We start from the raw sequence: 24,239 nt of genomic DNA on the forward strand, positions 1-24,239 counted from the left end.
TAGATATTCGGTATTTTAATAAGATATTAAGGCATGTACTTTAACATTATATATTTTCAGTTCTGAGATATTATAGCATAAAATTGCATCCACACATATCTACCGTTCTCTGAAATTGCTAAATAAACAGCGCCCCTGTGTTCTCATGTATAGATTGTACCTTTACGTAGCTACAGTTCTCTTGGATTACAGAAAACAGCGCAACTATATGTGCACAAGTGTCTGATGTTACGATATGTTATATGTACTATTCCCATACATTATTTACAGGCAGTATCTTCACCCACATATATCTACAGTATCACAGCATTCTGTACATTGCACCCTGATATATATTTGAATTTATTACAGTAAATTAATTAGCCACACAGATCTGCATTCTCACATATTATACACTGTTCCCGTGCATATGAACTGGCACTTTGATTGCACAATGTGGCCATTATCATTTTGAAATCTCATTTCCCAGCAGCAGAAATTGCTTCCAACAAAGAGTAGGAGGAAAAGTTTCATTATGAAAATGTGGGAAAATCCCAGCTTTACAATGAATATAAAGTCAACGAGGAAGCTGATGGAACTGTCACTTTGACACGACTGTACGAGGAGAAAGAGCTGGGCTGAAGGCTGCATGTTTCACCGGGGACCACACGCTTCACCTGGCATAACTAGCTGTACGCCCAAACATCACCAACTGGATCTGGTAAGGAGACTATGGGGTCTGCGTGGTTGACATCTAGACATGGACTTAAAAAATATTACAATTTGAGAGTCCTTAGTGGTTAATACCTTTCAATGGCTAACAGGAAAAATGGTAACAAATGGCCTTAGTAGTCTCGAAAGCTTAGCTTTGTTATCATCTTTTAAGTTAGCCATTAAACGGTATCAACCCCGGAGGACTCTCAAATTTAATTATTTTTCTATCTACTGGCTAACACGGTACAAAGATATATTAGAGGTGGACATAGTAGAGTATGTAAGGTGAGAAGTATGACAGATCATTGCACTGCGTGTGTTAACTACACATGGACTAGACAGCGCTAACCGGAGATCTGTTCCATCCTCTGATTGGCTTTTTTCTGCAGCATGTAAATGGATTTCTGCAAACCCCATTCATATGTTTAGAACGTTGAAAAATATTTCTGCAACAAATCTGCAACATGTGAATGTAACAAATAGCACTGCTGTCTGCGCGTGCAAAGGACGATGGTACAACGACTTGTCGAACACTTACCTGGGCACCACTAGTGCCATGTTGTGATGACAGTATCTGTGCACTACAGGCGGCATGTGACAAAGGCTATGTCATGATGACAGGAGCTGCTGACTCATGTCAGGACTGAAGCCCAAGCCCCAGCATACAGCACAGGGCTACTTACCATTTAACATGGTCTGGAAGGTCGGTGTATGAGCTGGTGAGGTGTAGTCATGTTGAGTTGTCTAGGAGAAGTGGCTTCATCCTAGCGGAGTCCATGTTAGAGTCTGTGACTCCGGTCTCTGACACTGTGTTCAGCTGTGGCTGTGTGAACACGCCATGGACGAATAGCATTATTACAAAGTATCCATGTCCCTCCTATGGGCTTTCCTAGTCCTTCTGAACTTCCCTGTTTCCACTTTCAGTTTCAAGCACTGGAATGAAAGGTGTATCACTAGAAGGCGTGGGTATGATTACCCTGCATTGTGCATTTAACCCTCCTCTTACACTGAGAATTTGCAATCTGAGGTTGTAGTCCTAAGTGCAATGTCCTCTTCTAGGCGACTCTTCTCATAGGGTATGATTGTAAATTCCCATTGTGCCTACTCGTAAGGAATTCCTTTGGATTCATAGGCGAGAAATCTGAGGATCTATCACCTGCCATGATTTCCCTATTGAGTACGCACCTGGATAAATGCTGACCTAGTCACTTACGTGCAATTTCCACTCTTCCCAAACCCGACTATCCATTATTTTTCCTTCTAAAGTTAATTCAGAACCAGGTTGAATGAAAGGTACAAGTAGCAGTTTTCTATTTATTCGACAACCATAACTTAAGTGTGACACTGTGTGAGTAGTAAAAAATGGCCAAGCACATGCCTTTTCTGTGCAGGGTCCTCCTCCCCCTCCTTTGCAGGCACACATTTTCAGGACAGTGAGAGGCCAGTCCTCCAGCCCTGTGCTGGGATGAGCAGGAGGGGGAGAAGGGTGGCTGAAGTGGAATGGAGGAGGGTAGGACAAATGGTAGTATGTAATGACTGGAAGAGTGTGTCTGGAACAGAGATGCAAAAGATCCCGAAAAGGAGTTCACTAAAAATACACCCCTCTCCAATGAAACAAAAGCATATAATGTAGTTGCACCTGCTGTCCCGCAAAAACATCTCTTGCATTAGTTTATTTTTCACACAAAAATTGTGTCAGTTGCAAACCAAAGGCAGAGAGATGTCAGTCACTCCTCACATGTAGTCATGTCAGAGGAAAAAGGGGGTTCTGGTACCGTCTTAGCAAGTTGAAGAGAGAATGCTCTCGGCGGGAAAAACAAGATAATCTAGTGGTTATAATAGCTTTTAATGGGTAACATAATTTATTTTATTTTTGTGAGCCATTAAAAGGTATCATAATTACAAGATTAACTTTTTTTTCCCACTGAGAGTATGTCATGTCAGAGATAATGAACGCCAGTTCTGCTCACATATCTGTCGTGGCTTCTGTTTAGTTGTGAGCCAAGTCTGTAATTCGACAGACACAAAAGGCAATTGACAGACTGCATTGACCTACAATGGGCTTCTGTCCTTGTGACTGTCCTTTTCAAGGGCTTGCTCATATTATTATTATTATTATTTATTATAGCACCATTTATTCTATGGAGCTTTAAATGTGGAAAGGGTATACAAAATAAAAAACAAGTACAGTAATCTTAAACAATACAAGTCACGGCTGGTACAGGAGGAGAGAGGACCCTGCCCACAAGGGCTCACAGTCAACAAGGGATGGGTGAGGATACAACAAGTGAGGGTAGAGCTGTTCCTACAGTGGGTTTGTTTTCACTGCAGGCTGTAGGCTTGTCGGTAGAGGTAGGTCTTCAGGTTCGTATCGGATGAGTGCTATCTGATGTATTATCGGATAGCACTCAGGCCAGTGTTATAGTATGGGGATGTGTCATGAAAAAAAAATAGCAGCGTGCTGTGAGTGGCCCCAGAATTCGGATCGTGCGCACACATACAAGTGTAGTCCGAGTGCAGCCCGACATTTGCGGACTCAGAAAATGGAGAAGATGGTGAAATTAAGATCATTGTCTTCTCCACAACTGTGACCCAATTATCTCATGCAAGAGAATCAGATCACACTTAGGCTACTTTTACACTAGTGTCGTACGACACACGTCGCAATGCGACATTGCGACGTACCGACGCATACTGTGAATGCGCCGCACAACGGGGCAGCGGATGCAGTTTTTCAACGCATCCGCTGCCCCATTTTGAGCTACGGGGAGAAGGGGGCAGAGTTCCAGCCGCGCATGCGCGGTCAGAAATGGCAGACACAACGCACCAAAAAACGTTACATGCAACGTTTTTTTGTGCCGACGGTCCGCCACAACACGGTTGCGACGTGTGGCAATGCGTCGCTAATACAAGCCTATGGGGAAAAAACACATCCTGCAGACAACTTTGCAGGATGCGTTTTTTCGGAAAAATGACGCATTGCGACGTGCGTCGTACGACGCTAGTGTGAAAGTAGCCTAAGCTGACACTCAGATCAAACTCGGATCAGATCTTGAGCCGAGTGTCATTAGCATAATTGAGCCAGTTTTGTCACATGTGAGAATCATCACTTGTGTAACTGAGGCTTAAAAAAAACGAGTTCTGCGCAATTCTTGTTGACATGTGAGACAATTGGTGAAGGAGAGCTGAATGTGAATATGAAAAAAGAATTGGTGACCTTAATGATTTCAGTGTGTAAAACACATCTAACCAGACTAGATGCCTTTAGGAAGTTCTGGTTCTAGTTAGGGAGATTAGCTGCATGTGGCGTCTTGTTGGCAAAGCTACCAGGGCACAGAGTGTGCCAATTAAGTTTCTCCCAGAACAAAATCAAAACTATCTGTCTAGTGTCACCAAGAAGAGATAACAACCTTATAAATCAATGTACAGGGTTGGATATAGGACATAAGGTGGCTGCTTTTTGTAAGTGGCACTTGTGAGATAGTTTTCCTTTGTTCTATGTGAGACAAGATACCAATCACTAAGAGAGAAATAACAAAGTCAGCAGTAAATGAAATAGTGTTTATTTCTAACCCCCTTATATGCTTTAGATAGCTGTCAGCAGAGCAATGGTTAATCTGGACCAGTGGGTATCTCTCCCAACTCTCCCATGTAGAGCAGCGCTTGGTTGGCCGAGAGCTCCCAGGTCCTCTATGAAAGCACCATTGCCAAACTCCTCTGGCTGTGGCTTATCTCCAAAGAAGAAAAGGATTGGCAGTCTGAAATCGGACATGGCAGAACCATAACTCCTCCGACAATCATTTGTCAGGGGCACCCATGTAATTAGACAGTCGGCCAAAGCAATTTAGTTTATAATATATAGAGGCCTTTACATTCGAAGAACCTAATTCTAATGCCGACAAATACTGAGGTAAAATACTACTGATGAAATACTCAACATGTGCATGTGGTCTTAAATGGAGAGGGGTTTTTTTTGCACAAAAACCAAGCGTTTATAGTATGTGGGAATTCACATTCCATAAAAGTTTTCAGATTATGCCCATGAGAAATTTTTACTAGAGGATCTGTGGCAGAAATCAGATGCTGACGTGTAACATTATGCTGAATATGTTCCATGGATACACCCTCGGATTAGCCCCATCATTAATGTGGATTAATTTGTGTCTTCTGCTTAAATAATCTATGAGAATCATGAACATCAGCCTAATTCTTGGAAATGTGAGTGGTGTGGATTGTGACAATGCTAATTTTACCATGGCTTTACAGTGTGAGGGAAAATAGACAGCGGCTGAAGGTCAGGCTAGAACTGGTAGAACAGGTGCAGAACCTAAATCTACAGGTCCTTCTCAAAAAATTAGCATATAGTGTTAAATTTCATTATTTACCATAATGTAATGATTACAATTAAACTTTCATATATTATAGATTCATTATCCACCAACTGAAATTTGTCAGGTCTTTTATTGTTTTAATACTGATGATTTTGGCATACAACTCCTGATAACCCAAAAAACCTGTCTCAATAAATTAGCATATTTCACCCATCCAATCAAATAAAAGTGTTTTTTAATAACAAACAAAAAAACCATCAAATAATAATGTTCAGTTATGCACTCAATACTTCGTCGGGAATCCTTTGGCAGAAATGACTGCTTCAATGCGGCGTGGCATGGAGGCAATCAGACTGTGACACTGCTGAGATGTTATGGAGGCCCAGGATGCTTCAATAGCGGCCTTAAGCTCATCCAGAGTGTTGGGTCTTGCGTCTCTCAACTTTCTCTTCACAATATCCCACAGATTCTCTATGGGGTTCAGGTCAGGAGAGTTGGCAGGCCAATTGAGCACAGTAATACCATGGTCAGTAAACCATTTACCAGTGGTTTTGGCACTGTGAGCAGGTGCCAGGTCGTGCTGAAAAATGAAATCTTCATCTCCATAAAGCATTTCAGCCGATGGAAGCATGAAGCGCTCCAAAATCTCCTGATAGCTAGCTGCATTGACCCTGCCCTTGATGAAACACAGTGGACCAACACCAGCAGCTGACATGGCACCCCACACCATCACTGACTGTGGGTACTTGACACTGGACTTCAGGCATTTTGGCATTTCCTTCTCCCCAGTCTTCCTCCAGACTCTGGCACCTTGATTTCCGAATGACATGCAAAATTTGCTTTCATCAGAAAAAAGTACTTGGGACCACTTAGCAACAGTCCAGTGCTGCTTCTCTGTAGCCCAGGTCAGGCGCCTCTGCCGCTGTTTATGGTTCAAAAGTGGCTTTACCTGGGGAATGCGGCACCTGTAGCCCATTTCCTGCACACGCTTGTGCACGGTGGCTCTGGATGTTTCCACACCAGACTCAGTCCACTGCTTCCTCAGGTTCCCCAAGGTCTGGAATCGGTCCTTCTCCACAATCTTCCTCAGGGTCCGGTCTCCTCTTCTCGTTGTACAGCGTTTTCTGCCACATTGTTTCCTTCCAACAGACTTACCATTGAGGTGCCTTGATACAGCACTCTGGGAACAGCCTATTTGTTGAGAAATTTCTTTCTGGGTCTTACCCTCTTGCTTGAGGGTGTCAATGATGGCCTTCTTGACATCTGTCAGGTCGCTAGTCTTAAGGTACCGTCACACATAGCGACGCTGCAGCGATACCGACAACGATCCGGATCGCTGCAGCGTCGCTGTTTGGTCGCTGGAGAGCTGTCACACAGACAGCTCTCCAGCGACCAACGATGCCGGTAACCAGGGTAAACATCGGGTAACTAAGCGCAGGGCCGCGCTTAGTAACCCGATGTTTACCCTGGTTACCATCCTAAAAAGTAAAAAAACAAACGCTACATACTTACCTTCTGCTGTCTGTCCTCGGCGCTCTGCTTCTCTGGTCTGGCTGTGAGCGCCGGGCAGCCAGAAAGCAGAGCGGTGACGTCACCGCTCTGCTTTCCGGCTGACCGACGCTCACAGCCAGAGCAGGAGGAGAGCAGAGCACAGCGCTGGAGGACAGACGGCTGTAGGTAAGTATGTAGTGTTTGTTTTTTTACTTTTAGGATGGTAACCAGGGTAAACATCGGGTTACTAAGCGCGGCCCTGCGCTTAGTTACCCGATGTTTACCCTGGTTACCAGCAAAGACATCGCTGAATCGGTGTCACACACGCCGATTCAGCGATGTCTACGGGGAGTCCAGCGACGAAATAAAGTTCTGGACTTTCTTCCCCGACCAGCGATCTCCAAGCAGGGGCCTGATCGCTGCTGCCTGTCACACTGGACGATATCGCTAGCGAGGACGCTGCAACGTCACGGATCGCTAGCGATATCGTCTAGTGTGACAGTACCTTTACCCATGATGGGGGTTTTGAGTAATGAACCAGGCAGGGAGTTTATAAAAGCCTCAGGTATCTTTTGCATGTGTTTAGAGTTAATTAGTTGATTCAGAAGATTAGGGTAATAGGTAGTTTAGAGAACCTTTTCTTGATATGCTAATTTATTGAGACAGGTTTTTTGGGTTATCAGGAGTTGTATGCCAAAATCATCAGTATTAAAACAATAAAAGACCTGACAAATTTCAGTTGGTGGATAATGAATCTATAATATATGAAAGTTTAATTGTAATCATTACATTATGGTAAATAATGAAATTTAACACTATATGCTAATTTTTTGAGAAGGACCTGTATATTTTCATATAATACTTTATGGCATCACAGACATGAACATTTTTATATGTTGGGGTCAAATTGTAGGTATGCCAATGATACCTGTAATATACGTAGCATTCACATGTGATAACATGAATCACACAGCACGGTGGCTCAGTGGTTAGCACTGCAGCGCTGGAGTCCTGGGTTCTAATCCCACCTTGGACAACATCTGCAAGGAGTTTGTATGTTCTCCCCGTGTTTGCGTGGGTTTCCTCCCACACTCCAAAGACATACTGATAGGGAATTTAGATTGCGAACCCCATCGGGGACAGTGATGATAATGTGTGCAAAAAACTGTAAATTGCTGCGGAATATGTTAGCGCTATATAAAAATTAAGATTATTATTATCATGAATCCATTTGAAACTTTAGGAAACACTTTTAACCTGCAGCTCAGAAATGACCAATTTACTGTCCATTAGCAGCAGGCAGTGGCCATACCATAGCCTGCATTTTTCTATGCTACTAGTGAAGGAACTGCCACGCATCAATCAACATCAGTTTTTTACCGTACAAGAAAAACGGAAGAAGTTTATTCATTGATTGCATGTTTTTTCCATGATGATAAAAAAAAATTCTCCATGTTCTCCTATTAGTCAGTGAAAAACGGACCACACACTGATGGCATCTTATTGCTGTACATTTTTTTTTCACGAACCCACAGACTTGCATTGCTGAGTTTGGTCTGATGCTCAGATCAATATTGTACATCTCTCCACAATTTTGTACAGATCACTTGGTCTGCAAAATATCCCGGACATGTGAATAACCCCATAGACTGTTATGGGTAAGAGTGCTGTTCGTAAAAAAAATAGATAGCACTAGTATGTGAGCAACTGACATGTGAATGAGCCCTAAAGGTACCTTCACACTCAGCGACACTGCAGCGATACCGACAACGATGTCGATCGCTGCAGCGTTGCTGTTTGGTCGCTGGAGAGCTGTCACACAGACAGCTCTCCAGCGACCAACGATGCCGGTAACCAGGGTAAACATCGGGTAACTAAGCGCAGGGCCGCGCTTAGTAACCCGATGTTTACCCTGGTTACCAGCGTAAAAGTGAAAAAAAACAAACACTACATACTTACATTCCACTGTCTGTCCCCGGCGCTCTGCTTCCTGCACTGACTGTGAGCACAGCGGCCGGAAAGCAGAGCGGTGACGTCACTGCTGTGCTTTCCAGCTGGCCGGCGCTCACAGCCAGTGCAGAGAAGCACAGCGCCGAGGACAGACAGCGGAAGGTAAGTATGTAGTGTTTGGTTTTTTTAATTTTTACGCTGGTAACCAGGGTAAACATCGGGTTACTAAGTGCGGCCCTGCGCTTAGTAACCCGATGTTTACCCTGGTTACCAGTGAAGACATCGCTGAATCGGCGTCACACACGCCGATTCAGCGATGTCTGCAGGGAGTCCAGCGACAAAATAAAGTTCTGGACTTTCTGCAGCGACCAGCGACAGCACAGCAGGATCCAGATCACTGCTGCCTGTCAAACTGAACGATATCGCTAGCCAGGACGCTGCAACGTCACGGATCGCTAGCGATATCGTTCAGTGTGACGGTACCTTAACACTGAGACCGAGGAGGAGGGTATCCATGTGACGAGACTTCAGCTGACAGTTCAGACTCACAGTTTAATGTCTATTGAAGAACCACATGACTGTCTAACCATAATCCCAAACAACTGCCTGTGTAATATATTACTTACAGTATATAAATATATAATCCATACAGTATACAAATGTATAATCCAAATAGTATACAAAATACAGCATGTAAAAATATAATCCATACATTGTATGAATATAAGGTATATTATATACAGTATGTAAATATATAATACATATAGTATGTAAATATATAATCCATACAGTATATAAATATGTATTACATACAGTATACAAATATATAATACATGCAGAATAGATATATATAATACATGTAGTATATTAATATATAATACGTATAGCATATATATATATATATATATATATATACAATTGTGGCCAAAAGTATTGAAACCCCTGCAATTCTGTCAGATAATACTCATTTCCTTCCTGAAAATGATTGCAAACACAAATTCTTTGTTATTATTATCTTCATTTAATTTGTCTTAAATGAAAAAACACAAAAAGAATTGTCCTAAAGCCAAATTGGATATAATTCCACACCAAGCATAAAAAGGGGGTGGACAAAAGTATTGGCACTGTTCGAAAAATCATGTGATGCTTCTCTAATTTGTGTAATTAACAGCACCTGTAACTTACCTGTGGCACCTAACAGGTGTTGGCAATAACTAAATCACTCTTGCAGCCAGTTGACATGGATTAAAGTTGACTCAACCTCTGTCCTGTGTCCTTGTGTGTACCACATTGAGCATGGAGAAAAGAAAGAAGATCAAACAACTGTCTGAGGACTTGAGAAACCAAATTGTGAGGAAGCATGAGCAATCTCAAGGCTACAAGTCCATCTCCAAAGACCTGAATGTTCCTGTGTCTACCGTGCGCAGTGTCATCAAGAAGTTTAAAGCCCATGGCACTGTGGCTTACCTCCCTAGATGTGGACGGAAAATAAAAATTGACAAGAGATTTCAACGCAAGATTGTGCCGATGTTGGATAAAGAACCTCAACTAACATCCAAACAAGTTCAAGCTGCACTGCAGTCCGAGGGTACAACAGTGTCAACCCATACTATCCGTCGGCATCTGAATGAAAAGGGACTGTATGGTAGGAGACCCAGGAAGACCACTTCTTACCCCGAGACATAAAAAAGCCAGGCTGGAGTTTGCCAAAACTTACCTGAAAAAGCCTAAAACGTTTTGGAAAAATGTTCTCTGGTCAGATGAGACAAAAGTAGAGCTTTTTATGCAAAGGCATCAACATAGAGTTTACAGGAGAAAAAAAGGGGCATTCAAAGAAAAGTACACGGTCCCTACAGTCAAACATGGTGGAGGTTCCCTGATGTTTTGGGGTTGCTTTGCTGCCTCTGGCTTGACCGTGTGCATAGCATTATGAAGTCTGAAGACTACCAACAAATTTTGCAGCATAATGTAGGGCCCAGTGTGAGAAAGCTGGGTCTCTCTCAGAGGTCACGGGTCTTCCAGCAGGACAATGACCCAAAACACACTTCAAAAAGCACTAGAAAATGGTTTGAGAGAAAGCACTGGAGACTTCTAAGGTGGCCAGCAATGAGTCCAGACCTGAATCCCATAGAACACCTGTGGAGAGATCTAAAAATGGCAGTTTGGAGAAGGCACCCTTCAGATATCAGGGACCTGGAGCAGTTTGCCAAAGAAGAATGGTCTAAAATTCCAGCAGAGCATTGTAAGAAACTCATTGATGGTTACTGGAAGCGGTTGGTCGCAGTTATTTTGGCTAAAGGTTGTGAGAACAAGTATTAGGCTGAGGGTGCCAATACTTTTGTCTGGCCCATTTCTGGAGTTTTGTATGAAATGATCAATGTTTTGCTTTTTGCTTCATTCTCTTTTGTGTTTTTTCATTTAACACAAATTAAATGAAGATAATAATACCAAAGAATTTGTGATTGCAATCATTTTCAGGAAGAAACTTGAGTATTATCTATCTATATAGATAATTATCAATTATCTATCTATCTATCTATCTATCTATCTATCTATCTATCTATCTATCTATCTATCTATCTATATTACCAATAGAATGTAGATATATAATACATACAGCATATAAATATATAATACAGTATACACAATACTGTGCAATAAATAAATAAAATCACTAAGTTATGAGTATGACATTTAGATTATGACAAAAGAAACATAAAATTAAAACTGTGGTGAAATGTAATTTTTGGGGTGAACATTTTTATTCTTATTTTTTTCTCGCTGCTCTACTTCATCGTCCTGTTCTGTTTTTTTTAATCCATCATGTGGTACAAGAGCTTTTATATTTCGTGATAATTTTTATGGTCTTTTCCAAGATGGTATTGCTCACAGGGTAATTTTGTAGAGGAGCCTAAAGACACACTATAGAGAATCCTGTGAGCCACATCCCCTTGGAAAAGATTCAAATATGGGCAGCACGGTGGCTCAGTGGTTAGTATTGCCGCACTGGAGTCCTGGGTTCAAATCCCACCAAGGACAACATCTGAAAGGAGTTTGTATGTTCTCCCCGTGTTTGTGTGGGTTTCCTCTGGGCTCTCTGGTTTCCTCCCACATTCCAAAGACATACTGATAAGGAATCTAGATTGTGAGCCCCATTGGGGACAGTGATGATATAATGTGTGCAAACTGTGAAGCTCTGCGGAATATGTTAGCGCTATATAAAAATAAAGATCATTATTATTAATAAAGATTATTATTAAAAATTAGCACTAAATAAAAATGCCCCTATCTCTGGAAAAAAATGTTGCAGCTAGGGTAACAGTAGGAATAAAATAAGAACTGGCCAACTTTGAGCTGGTGACAGGTTATATTTAATGAATCGGGGCCATTGTTCTGCAAAAATTAGTTATCCAACAGCTACGTCTTTCTATCCATTTATTAGTAACTAGATGGAGGCCTGATGCTATCGCATCGGGAGGGCAGTAATGTCACGATGGGGGCAGGCATGCGGCGCTGTTGTTGCCTAATAGCATCCTGTGATAATCTAATGACTTTTGCATCAGGGGACTCATGTGTTTGACACCTACGTTTATATGCATTGTTTTTGTCCCAGCGATGCTGTTGCTCTTCAAGAGTCTCATTTGCCCTTTGTTGTCTTTGACGCTGTGTCTTTGCTTCTTTCCTTTCATTGTCATTGGTGTACTTTTTAGGAGGAGCCATGTTGGCATTAATATTTGCTTTTTAAAGGGTTTTTTCCACAAACAAAAGTTCATTTTAAAAATTGTTTGTGTCTGACTGTGTACCGAACATACCACATCTCCTGGGCAGGGGAGGAAGCAAAAGACAATACTGACATTACAGCAGGAGATCGCAGAGGATACATTTTGTGTGGTAGAATATTTTTTAAAAACAGTCAGTGAAATATTTTTAAAATGAACTTTTGTTTGTGGGAAAAACCCTTTAATGTGACCGGCTTCCTCTGCCTGTAGACATGCCGCGCATCTGCCGCCGGGATCGCCAAATGATTCACTGCACCTGTGCGTAATTTGCACAGGTGCAGTAAATCAGACCACCGCCATCTTTGTGCAGACAGATAGCGGCGGTCACATTAAAACTGCTCATGCGCTCCTCCTGTACAAAAATGGCAGCAGTCAGTGAATCATTCGACTGATCTCGGTGGCGGCGTGTTTGCGATGGTGTTCTACTGGTGGTAACGCGCAAGAGGATGTGAGTGTGTGTGTAAGGGTGTGTGAGTGTGTGTGAGTGTGTGTGTGTGGTGCGACTGTGTTCCACTAGTGGTACCATGCAATAGGTTGGTACCAGTAGCAGTTTCCATATTGAAACACCCATCACTTGGGTGTCCCAATATGGCAGTCAGTGAACTTCCTCTGCTTGGAATTCTGGGATACGGTGACATCAGGACAGAACAGGAAATGAAAACATAACAAAGCAATTATATAAATAGATTGTACTTTGTGTAATTAATACCTATAAATTGCACATTAAAATATTAGATACATGCAGATTTTTTATTATTATGGTCAATGGCAGATGTTGGCCAATGTATGGACATATGCAGTTTGTACCTAGACATAGCTGTTCTAGAGTAGAACTAACCCAAAGAAGAACATATATATAGTAAGTTAAGGATTTTCAGGCATTTAGTCTTTCACCTCAATCATTTCACACCATTCTTGATCAGGGGGTGTACTGTGGTCAGATGCTCCCAATTTATTATGAGGAGCAAGTCTCTTGCCCCCACCACACTCCAATCCCACTTCAGCTCCACTCATTTTGGCAAAGCTGATTGAAACTAAGTTGACAAAAGGTCTGTGACTTTTCAGAGCAATTTACACCAGAATTATTTGATGAATTGCTTTGATTAATCAAGGCCAAAGTCCCTCCCAGACAAACTTGCTGGCCAGGGACTTGACAGTGATCCAATTAAGTGACAGCGATCAAATAAATGTGACCTCATACATATCCATTCAGGATTTGTTTTGCAGAATGAGTATTTCATTGGCTGATTTTCCTATTGAATCAAGATTAAAATCACAGAAAATGAAACGCACCGACTGCATACAAATCTAAAATAAAAAAAAATGGAATACCTGTCTATATGAAAGGAACATATTGTTTAAAGACACATAAAGCAGTACAGAGCAATTACGTAATAACTGTGGTTGTATCTGTGCTATTATAATACATTTTGAAAGGCAATGTATCATTAGAAAATGGCCGACTACTTGAATCACGTTTTTATGCTAATATATTCCTTTAATATATAGCAGGATAAAACCAGGTAGCTGATTGTCAAAGCTCACCTCCTCCCCCTCCCTTAACCGTTACCATGCCTAGGAAGCGCTACTGCAGAACGGAATGAGTCAGAGCCAGTGTACTGCTTATAGATAATTTTGACACATATCGGATTAGAATGCAGAAAATAAATTACAGATTTTTAGGTGTTAAAGATGTGCAAAGATAGAGATAGACTAGACTGTGATAAATATAATTAGTGCTTTGCATGTGTAGCTTAGTGTACAAGTAACATAGTAACATAGTAACATAGTTAGTAAGGCCGAAAAAAGACATTTGTCCATCCAGTTCAGCCTATATTCCATCATAATAAATACCCAGATCTACGTCCTTCTACAGAACCTAATAATTGTATGATACAATATTGTTCTGCTCCAGGAAGACATCCAGGCCTCTCTTGAACCCCTCGAGAGGAAAAAATGATGTGGGCTCCCTCCTATTTTTTGATAACCAGCAAAGGTAAAGCAGACAGCTGTGAACTGATAATATCAGGCTGAATTGGACCATGGTTAGTGGGTCCTTTCCAACCTAAAATTACCAGCCTGCAGCCGCTCCAGAAGTGGTGCATGACATGAGATGCTCCAATTCTGGTGCTTCACCTTGGTTCTTCTCGAAGTCCTGATGCATTGGGAATCAGGGTAATGGAGCTTAAGGTTGATGTCAGCTGTGATCTGTGCAAAGCCCTGGTGTTAGTAATGGAGAGGTTTCCATCAGACACCCCCAATACTAACCCAGTAATAAAAAATAAAAAAAAACACACAAAATTTTTTACTTTATATCAATAAGCTATCCCCAACCCTTTCCATGTTCACCAGTTATTGAAAACCTAAATAAATAAATAAAAATCCTACACATGTCCGTTATGTGTAGATGAGGTTTTTAAATAATAATAAACAATACAATTCATGACTGGTACAGGAGGAGAGAGGACCCTGCCCGTGAGGGCTCACATTCTACAAGGGAAGGGTGAGGATACAGTAGGTGAGGGTGGAGTTGGTCGTGCAGCGGTTTGGTGATTACTGCAGGTTGTACTCTTGTCGGAAGAGGTGGGTCTTCAGGTTCCTTTTGAAGGTTTCCATGGTAGGTGAGAGTCTGACATATTGTGGTGAAGAGTTCCAGAGTAGAGGTGATACGTGAGACAAATCTTGTGTGCGATTGTGGGAAGAGGAGATAAGAGGGGAGTAGAGAAGGAGATCTTGTGAGGATCAAAGGTTGTGTGCACGTAAGTATCTGAAGACAAGGTCACAGATGTATGGAGGAGACAGGTTGTGGATGGGTTTGTATGCCATGGTTAGGGTTTTCAATTGGAGTCTCTGGGTAATGGGGAGCCAGTGAAGGGATTGACAGTGGGGAGAGGCCGGGGAATAGTGGGGGGACAGGTGGATTAGTCGAGCAGCAGAGTTTAGAATAGATTGGAGGAGTGCGAGAGTGTTAGAGGGGAGGCCACAGAGCAGGAGGTTGCAGTAGTCAAGGCGGGAGATGACGAGGATATGCACTAGTGTTTTTGCAGATTCTTGGTTGAGGAATGTATGGATTCAGGAAATATTTTTGAGTTGAAGTTTGAAGGAGAGATCAGAGTCAAGGATTACCCTGAGACAGCGAGCTTGTGGGACTGGGGAGAGTGGGCAGCCATTTACTATAATGGATAGGTCTGTTGGGGGAGTCGAGTGAGATGTGGGAAAGATGAATTCTGTTTTGTCCAGTTTAAATTTTAGAAAAAATTGTATAGATTAACCCCTTCCCATCTCACTGCAAAATTGTATGTCATGGAAGACGTCTAATTGATGCACAATGACCTATATTTTTTAATGCAAATCGCCTCTTCTGAGAAAAAGAGGACTTAAACTCTATAGCGCCACCTGTTGGAAGTAACGATCCTACAAGTCACAATCAACCCTTTAACAAGTCGTACAATATTACATTATCCCTTAGACCCCAGTCCAGAGCCTCTCACCTAGCCAAATCAGTTCTCATGCTTCGCACTGACGAGAGCCAACAGCCCGAAACACTTTGTCTGCGAATTGAGATACTGATTTGGCTTTTATCCTAAGTCATATTGCATGACTCGTTAAAGGATTGATTGTGACTTTTAAGTTTAAGTTCTCTTTTTCTCAGAATAGGCAATTTGCATATTTAATTTCCCAGAGGAGCATTGCACGGCGAATAAGCCTCCTTACCTTGACAAGCCAGCTGGTATGTCACTCTCCATAAGGGGAAACGTTACCCCTTAGACCCTATATTTTTGTACTAATAGTTATTTGGGCACTGCCGATACCTTCCCAATTAGCTTCTTTAGTTCTCTGATCAATCATAATTGTAGCACTGTACAAATATGGAAGTCACCTTGCCTTTGTAGAATAGCATCCAAATTGATTATGCCAGTATCAAGTTTACAAAGAAGCTGAAATAAGAATTTTGTCCAAAATATTACACTATCTCCTAACTAAATCAGCAGGATGACTTTACTTACAGAGTATTGAGATTCATATTGTGGTTGTATGAAGTGTATTGTCTATGAGCATTAAAAATGTAAAAAATAATGTTAAGTTTTTAACTGTTTTTCTGCGTGCACCTATATTTTTTTTACAGACCTTACATTTTTTTCTTTTTTGTGGAGTGGTGGGGAGGGGCATATTGGTACATTATAAAATTCAAATGAATAAATACACCAGATACTGTAAATGTCATTGTGATACAGCCACAAAAAAGGTACAATAGAAAGAAAAAATAAGATATAAAATTTGGACTCCTGAGTCAGAAAAAGTATAAAACGTTGCGTGTTCTAGAAAATAATAATGACTCAGAGTTTCTGCACCTATTACGTAAATTATATTACTACGTTTTGTTCTTTTTATTGTGTTTTAATATGCATTTAACTGATGCTGCGTTTTTTGTCTTTTTTCAGATGTCATGTTTTAAATAAATCTGATTTGTTTTTTATACTTACTAGTATTTGGAATTGACAAAACTTAACTGCAGTTGAAATGCAATAAAAACACTTTTGGATTTTTTAGTTATGGATTTTCCACATCTAATGCAATTCTATGAGCAAAATCCATACAGAAAACACAGTGTACTCGCAAGTGAAATTATCATGCTGTACGTATGTGAAACACGTACCGCAGGTCAGTTTACACTAAGTATAAGAAAAAGCGCAGTGACATGAGATTTCTATAAATCCCATCCACTTTGCTTTAGCTGTAAGACGCTGCATTTTTTGCTCAACGAAAATAACGCAATGCCGAAAACTTACCAAAAACTCATCATAAGAACTCAACCTAAATCTTCCACTTTTTATCTACACAAGACATGGAATTAAGAGGATTTTTTTTTGCTGTGTTCATTGAAACAAACTTTGCCCTCCAGCAGATTCCAGATTATTTGGCGCAGCTGCTAGAGGAAAATATAATTCCACAATAAAGACTGTAACTAATCTGACTTAATACATTTATGATCGATAAACCCGTTTAGGACTGTGACAATTTAGACATTGACACATAATAATTATTTTAGCTCAGCTCTCACCATTTTTTTTGCCTGTATTGTATTTTTATCAAATTATTTTGTTACCACTGAGGCTGCTTTTTTCCTTCGGCATTTTTTATGTTCTGGATACATTTGCACCAAAATGCTAAATAGCAAGTCTGCTCTGCACTTTTACAATGCCTTTCTCCATTTTTTTTTGTTTTTATTTTAGTTTTCAGTGCAAATTTGACACAGTATATATATTTTTTAATACATTTGTAATCATAAAGGCTGGGACTCTGCACTTAGTGCAATTTTGCGTTTTGTACATGAAATGTTTTTTTCAGGTTCCGTGCAAAAGCCAATAGGGAAAAAAACATACCAACAGTTCAACAGCTTCATCAAATGCACGTGGGTATGGGTTGTCATGAAAATACATCCTCTTTGATTGAACTGTTTATCAGAGAATATTTGTGCAGAAAAAAAAACTGCGACTGAAACTGAAAAAACAGAATTTTTACTGGGAGCAATAATTTTTAAGAAAATATGTTATTTAAAAGAGCTGATGTCCTGCACACACATACTGTAGGTTAGGAATTTTTTCAGCACTACCTGAGTAAGGTTTTATACGCAGTAAAAACTCTCCAAAAGACCACCACCTCTTTGAGGGGATCGCTCCAGATTCGTATTTTCAGTTTCCTCATTTCCTAAGGACTATGCCTCGAGAACTAATAGCTCTCAATTAGCCCATGTTTCTCTGTGATTCTGCCATTTGAGAGGATGCCCTGTACGTAAAGTGTGTGTTAATATGGAGGACATATCACTCTGCTCATTTGTGGAGCACAAGTGCTTTTATCGTATCATTTATTCAAGGATTTACTTATGTATAAGGATTGTGCGTGATATAAAGCTACTTACAAGACATATCAAGTGTAACTGCTCATTCTTTCTTCTGTATTTGCTTTTTTTTTATAGATACAATGGGGCTCTTGTAATTTTTGTGTCAGAAAATGAAGTGAAAAGGAAAGAAAATCTACAAGCAAAATTCTAATTACAACAGATTGAATATTTTACATTTTAAAAACAAGTGTGACTATGCAATTACATATAAGGTAAAGCAACATAGATTGCCAGTGATTTGAATAAACTAATGCCATGAATACTATAAGATCTGTTGGACAAGCTCCTGGTTCAGTCGTTCCAAAATTATTGATTTTTAATGGGGTTGTTTACTGAAGATAACCCCTTCCCAGACAATGCTGTAAAAATGACTCAATCATTTGCAGGATCCATCTGTATTATAGCCTGATTTTACCTCATAGATGCCAGTGTCAACTTCCACCCTGTCACCTCTATCTAAGGTTTGTTTTAGGGACTAAGGCCACATGCACACATTGAGTATTTGGTCAGTATTTTTTACCTCAGTATTTGTAAGCCAAAATCTGGAGTGAAACAATCAGAGGAAAAGTATAACAGAAACACGTCACCACTTCTGTATTTATCACCCACTCCTGGTTTTGGCTTACAAATACTGAGGTAAAAAAACTCACCAAATACTCAATGTGAGCAGGTGGCCTAACAGTGACCTCCAGGTCTGGCATGCACAGAAGTTTGATGGGATATGAGTGTCAGGTTTTTACTGGCATAGTACAAAGCAATACAGAAGTATAGCAGTGTTAGGCCGGGATCACACATGCGAGAAACACATCCGTGTCTCGCATGTGAAATCCAAGCTCTGGCGCCGGCACTCCAGAGCGGAGCATGCGGCTCCATGTGTTGCTATGCGGCCGCACGCTCCGCTCTGGAGTGCCGGCGCCACAGCTTGGATTTCACATGCGAGACATGGATGTGTTTCTCGCATGTGTGATCCCGGCCTTATTGTGTTAATTCGCCTACCCTGTTATGACTTTAAAAATATATGTAAAACACAAAAAAGTGTTCTGAAAAAAAAATCCAAGTTAAAAAAATAACAATTAAAAGCTACACATAATTGGCATTCACCACATCTGGAACAACCTGTGCAATAAAGGTCAGTCTATTTATCCTGCGTGGTAAATATGTAAATATAGTAAAACACATTTTTATTTATGCTGAAAAAAAGGAACAAAATTACTTCAAAATGACAGGTGAAAACTATGTGTTATCCCTCAATTCCTTAAACAGGTCTGGCAAAACTTGGAGGAAGTCTTTTCATGCTAATAAATTTGTGTTATGTTCTCTTAATTATAAATTCCAAGGCTATAATTTTGCACTATCCTTTTTTTAATTTGTAGATATACCCCACAATGGTGCCATTTAGGTATATTCACAATACATGGGAGAATGCAATGCAGTTCAGGTAAAATAAAACAAATAAAACAAATATCTATCTATCGCAGATCAGGTAAAATAGAAGAAAATAAAACAAATATATGGTATATATATGCATATACACATACATACGTGTATATATTTACACATATATGTAATTACATTTATATATACACCTTATATATCGTACATATATATAGATACATATACAGATCAGGTAAAATAAAAATGTATTTCTCTTCTGGGAAGTTTAAGTGGACAAAGTGACTATACTACAAATAATACGGTGTTGTATCATACGATATGAAGAGGTGTAAAAGCCGAGATAAAAGTACCCATTCGGACATGATTAGTAGTACACAGAGTTAAACCCCTAACAATCTATTATTGACGCCTATTCTATCCTATCCTAGGTCAGCCATTTTAAAAGCCTAGATTATACTTTTAACCCCTTAATGACCTGCGACACACCACAGCTTGCAGATGCTGGTTGTGTTACACAGCCGATAAACGCCTGTAACAGCAGCGACCGAAGCTTGATCCGATTACTGCTGTTGAACAATTTAAATACAGCTATCACTGGCAGCAGAATATAATATCAAATGACCGCAAGTTCAAGTGCTTTAGGGCGTCTAAACAATATAGTAATAAAAAATGAAAATAATATAAAAGTTTAAATCATCCACTTGTTTCCTGGTTAAAAAAAAAAGAAATATATATATATATATATATATATATATATATATACGAAAAAAGGAAAACAGCACACAAAAAAAAAAATAGAAAAAATGGGCTTTAATGCCTGGACGGCGTGGCAACGGAATCCTTTTTCAAGCTTGAAAAAGGATTGGAAATCCGAAACGTTGCCACGCCGTCCAGGCATTAAAGCCCATTTTTTCTATTATTTTTTTTTTGTGCTGTTTTCCTTTTTTCGTATATTGTTGGAACCATTGGAATATTGGTTTGGAGAGCTTTGCACTACGGGTTTGGTAATATGATGCTGTTCTAATTTTTTCTCTCTCTCTCTCTCTCTATATATATATATATATTATATTTGGTATTCTTGTGTCCATAAAAGTCTGATCTATGAAAATAAAAATTATTTAAACTGTACATTAAATGCCAAATGAAGAAAAAATTGAAACACAATTGAACCAAAATTGCTGTTTTTCAATTGCCACACTTCACCCCATAAAATGCAATACAAAACAACCAATACATATGTACAGCAAAATGGTATCAATAAAATCAACAGCTCAGCGTGTAAAAGACTCTCACATAGGACCACTTACAGAAAAATAAAAAAGTTACAAGTCTCAGAAAATGATAACATACAGCAAACAAAAATTTAAACCATTTAAATATATATATATATATACTGTATATACTAGATGGTGGCCCAATTCTAACGCATCGGGTATTCTAGAATATGCATGTCCACGTAGTATATTGCACAGCCCATGTAGTATATTGCCCAGCCACATAGTATATTGCCCAGCCACGTAGCATATTGCCCAGCCACGTAGTATATTGCCCAGTCACGTAGTATATTGCCCAGCCACGTAGTATATTGCCCAGCCACGCAGTATATTGCCCAGCCACGTAGTATATTGCCCAGTCACGTAGCATATTGCCCAGCCACGTAGTATATTGCCCAGTCACGTAGCATATTGCCCAGCCACGTAGTATATTGCCCAGCCACGTAGTATATTGCCCAGCCACGTAATATATTGCCCAGCCACGTAGTATATTGCCCAGCCACGCAGTATATTGCCCAGCCACATAGTATATTGCCCAGTGACGTAGTATACAGCACAGAGCCACGTAATATACAGCACAGACACATAGTATACTGCCCAGTCACGCAGTATATTGCCCAACCACATAGTATATTGCCCAGCCACGTAGTATATTGCCCAGCCAAGTAGTATATTGCCCAGCCACATAGTATATTGCCCAGCCACATAGTATATTGCCCAGCCACGTAGTATATTGCCCAGTCACATAGTATATTGCCCAGCCACGTAGTATATTGCCCAGCCACATAGTATATTGCCCAGCCACATAGTATATTGCCCAGCCACGTAGTATATTGCCCAGTCACATAGTATATTGCCCAGCCACGTAGTATATTGCCCAGCCACATAGTATATTGCCCAGCCACATAGTATATTGCCCAGCCACATAGTATATTGCCCAGCCACATAGTATATTGCCCAGCCACGTAGTATATTGCCCAGTCACGTAGTATACAGCACAGACATGTAGTATACTGCCCAGTCACGTAGTATATTGGCCAGTCACATAGTATGCACCATATCCCTGTTAAAAAAAAAGAACTAAAATAAAAAATAGTTACATACTCACCTTCGGGAGCCTCCGGATCGAAGTGGCTGGTTACCGATGCTCCTCGCGCGCTCCAGTCTGAAGAGTGCATTGCGGTCTTGCGAGATGATAACGTAGCGGTCTCGTGAGACCGCACGTCATCATCTCGCGAGACCGCAATGCATGGAGCGGTCACCGGGGCGTTGCGAGGAGCATCGGTAACCAGCCGCTTCGATCCGGGGGCCAACGGAGGGTAACTATGTAACTATTTTTTATTTTTTTTAACATTAGATATTTTTACTATTCATGCTGCATAGGTCCGCATGAATAGTAAAAAGTTGGTCACACAAAGTTAATAGCAGCGTTAACCGAGTGCGTTACACCGCGGTCATCAGTGCCATTAGCCCTGTGTAGGGGGCAACCACAACCAACATATAGATAGAAACCAGATAGGACACCAAGCAGGAAGTAGGTATAAAATGCTTTTATTATATACAATTGGCAAATATATGTATTTTTTAATAAATCATAATTTGTGCGCACAAGGACAACAAGATATAAACTGAAAATGAAGCAATATTTATATAAATATAAAAAAAAATATTAAAAAATATATAAAAAGGAAGATGGTAAAGACTGACCCAAAAATACATTCATATACAAAGTAGGTGCTACCCCTAAAGATATATATGACCACAAGATAATATTTAAAATGTATCCAAAAAATACCAATATATCCCGAATAAAAAAATGAAAGTGACAAAAAACTGAGACAATATATTAAATATAAAACTAAAAAAATAAGAAAATAAGAAAAAAAAATGGGATGCCAAAGGCAATATATATGATAAACCGCACAATCTAAAGTGCAACGTGCCAGTCTCACAATAAATATATGAAAAAGTGCACAGTGAAAAAAACCTATGATAAAGTATCAGTCATACAGGGTTGTAAGAAATAAGGTGCTAAATGGAGTGTGCAAAATTGCAAAAAAAATAATAAATAAAAAAATGCACAAGATGGCGGTATATGTAGCCTGAGGTAGACAATACGATATAAACGTGTGAAATAAAGTGCTAAATGAAATAGTGCAAAAGTTTGCAAACAAGGTGCACAAAATGACAGTATATATAACCTGGAAAAGGGAAAGACTATGTGTTGGTGTCAGCAACAAATATTGCTGAGACACCACAAATGGTTGTGGAAAAAGTGCAACAAGGAAATAGCTGTACAATATATGGTTAATGGGGGGAGTGCACTATACCTTTAATTCAAATAACCAGGGTCAGCCAAGTCCTCGTGGAAAAGCACCCCAAGGGTTGGTTATTTGAATTCCAGACTGTTCCCGTCGCTGATTGGTCGTGGCTGTTTTGCCGCTACCAATCAGCGACTTGGATTTCCATGACAGACAGAGGCCGCGACCAATGAATATCCGTGACAGAAGGACAGACAGACGGAAGTGACCCTTAGATAATTATATATATACATATATATACATCTCTGATATCACCATAATTTTACTGATCTCCAAAATTATATTTCCTGGTGATTTTCACTGCATGAACAGGGTAAAAACAGAAACCCTAAAGAACATGATAGAATAATTGTGTTTTTTTTTCCTCCAACAGTTCACCCTACTCTGAATTTTTTCCTGCTTTTCAGTACAATATATGCCGCATAAAACAAGCCTTCATACGTCTATGCCAAAAGAAACATAAGTAAGTTATGGCTCTTGAAACGTGTAATGTTTAGACATATTTTTCAGGTATAACAACATTCCCCATATGTTTTCTGGTGCAAATAAAGGAGCTGTTTGATGTCTTGCGAATAAACATAAAATGGATTTTTCTTATAACTAAATAAAAATATTTGTTGAACTTAATTCTCCAGCAATTTATTTATGATATTTTTTTGCATTCTTATTCACTTTTAAAGAATATGGCACCTTTGAGGACAATTGTTTTTTTTTTTCTTTAAATTAAAAGGATGGATTTAGAGCTCACGTACATGGCTGTATTTTTAGTCGGAGTGCGATCTAATAAAACATCAGGACACACTTCAACCAATGTAATTATATGGGGCAGCGCAGATGTCCTATTTTTTCTTCAGACCGAGCCTGTCTGAGGAAAAAAATCATTGCATGCTCGAGATTAGGCCGGAGTCACACTACCGTTGAATACGGACAAGTGCTATGTGATAAAAAAAAAAAAAAATCGCACAGCACTCGGACCACTATTCATCTATGGGGCAGCTCACATCACCGTATTTTTTCTCTGCCGTTTTCAGTGTGCGAGTGAAATCTATGGTCAGGCTATGGTCACACTATCAGTATTTGGTCAGTATTTCACATCAGTATTT

At 40.0% G+C, this 24,239-nt stretch overlaps 1 long non-coding RNA gene across 2 annotated transcripts; it reads left to right on the forward strand.

Moving 5' to 3' along the window:
• The first annotated feature begins 554 nt into the window (after positions 1–554).
• Positions 555–23,747, forward strand: LOC138642908 (uncharacterized). Of its 2 annotated transcripts, XR_011314113.1 has the most exons (4): positions 555–700; positions 18,222–18,358; positions 19,520–19,584; positions 23,510–23,747. It is a non-coding gene; the product is annotated as an uncharacterized lncRNA (long non-coding RNA). The 2 variants fall into 2 exon arrangements; XR_011314112.1 differs by lacking the exon at positions 19,520–19,584.
• The last annotated feature ends 492 nt before the right edge of the window (positions 23,748–24,239 follow it).

Source organism: Ranitomeya imitator, chromosome 6 (genome assembly GCF_032444005.1).
Source record: "Ranitomeya imitator isolate aRanImi1 chromosome 6, aRanImi1.pri, whole genome shotgun sequence".
NCBI lineage: Eukaryota > Metazoa > Chordata > Amphibia > Anura > Dendrobatidae > Ranitomeya > Ranitomeya imitator.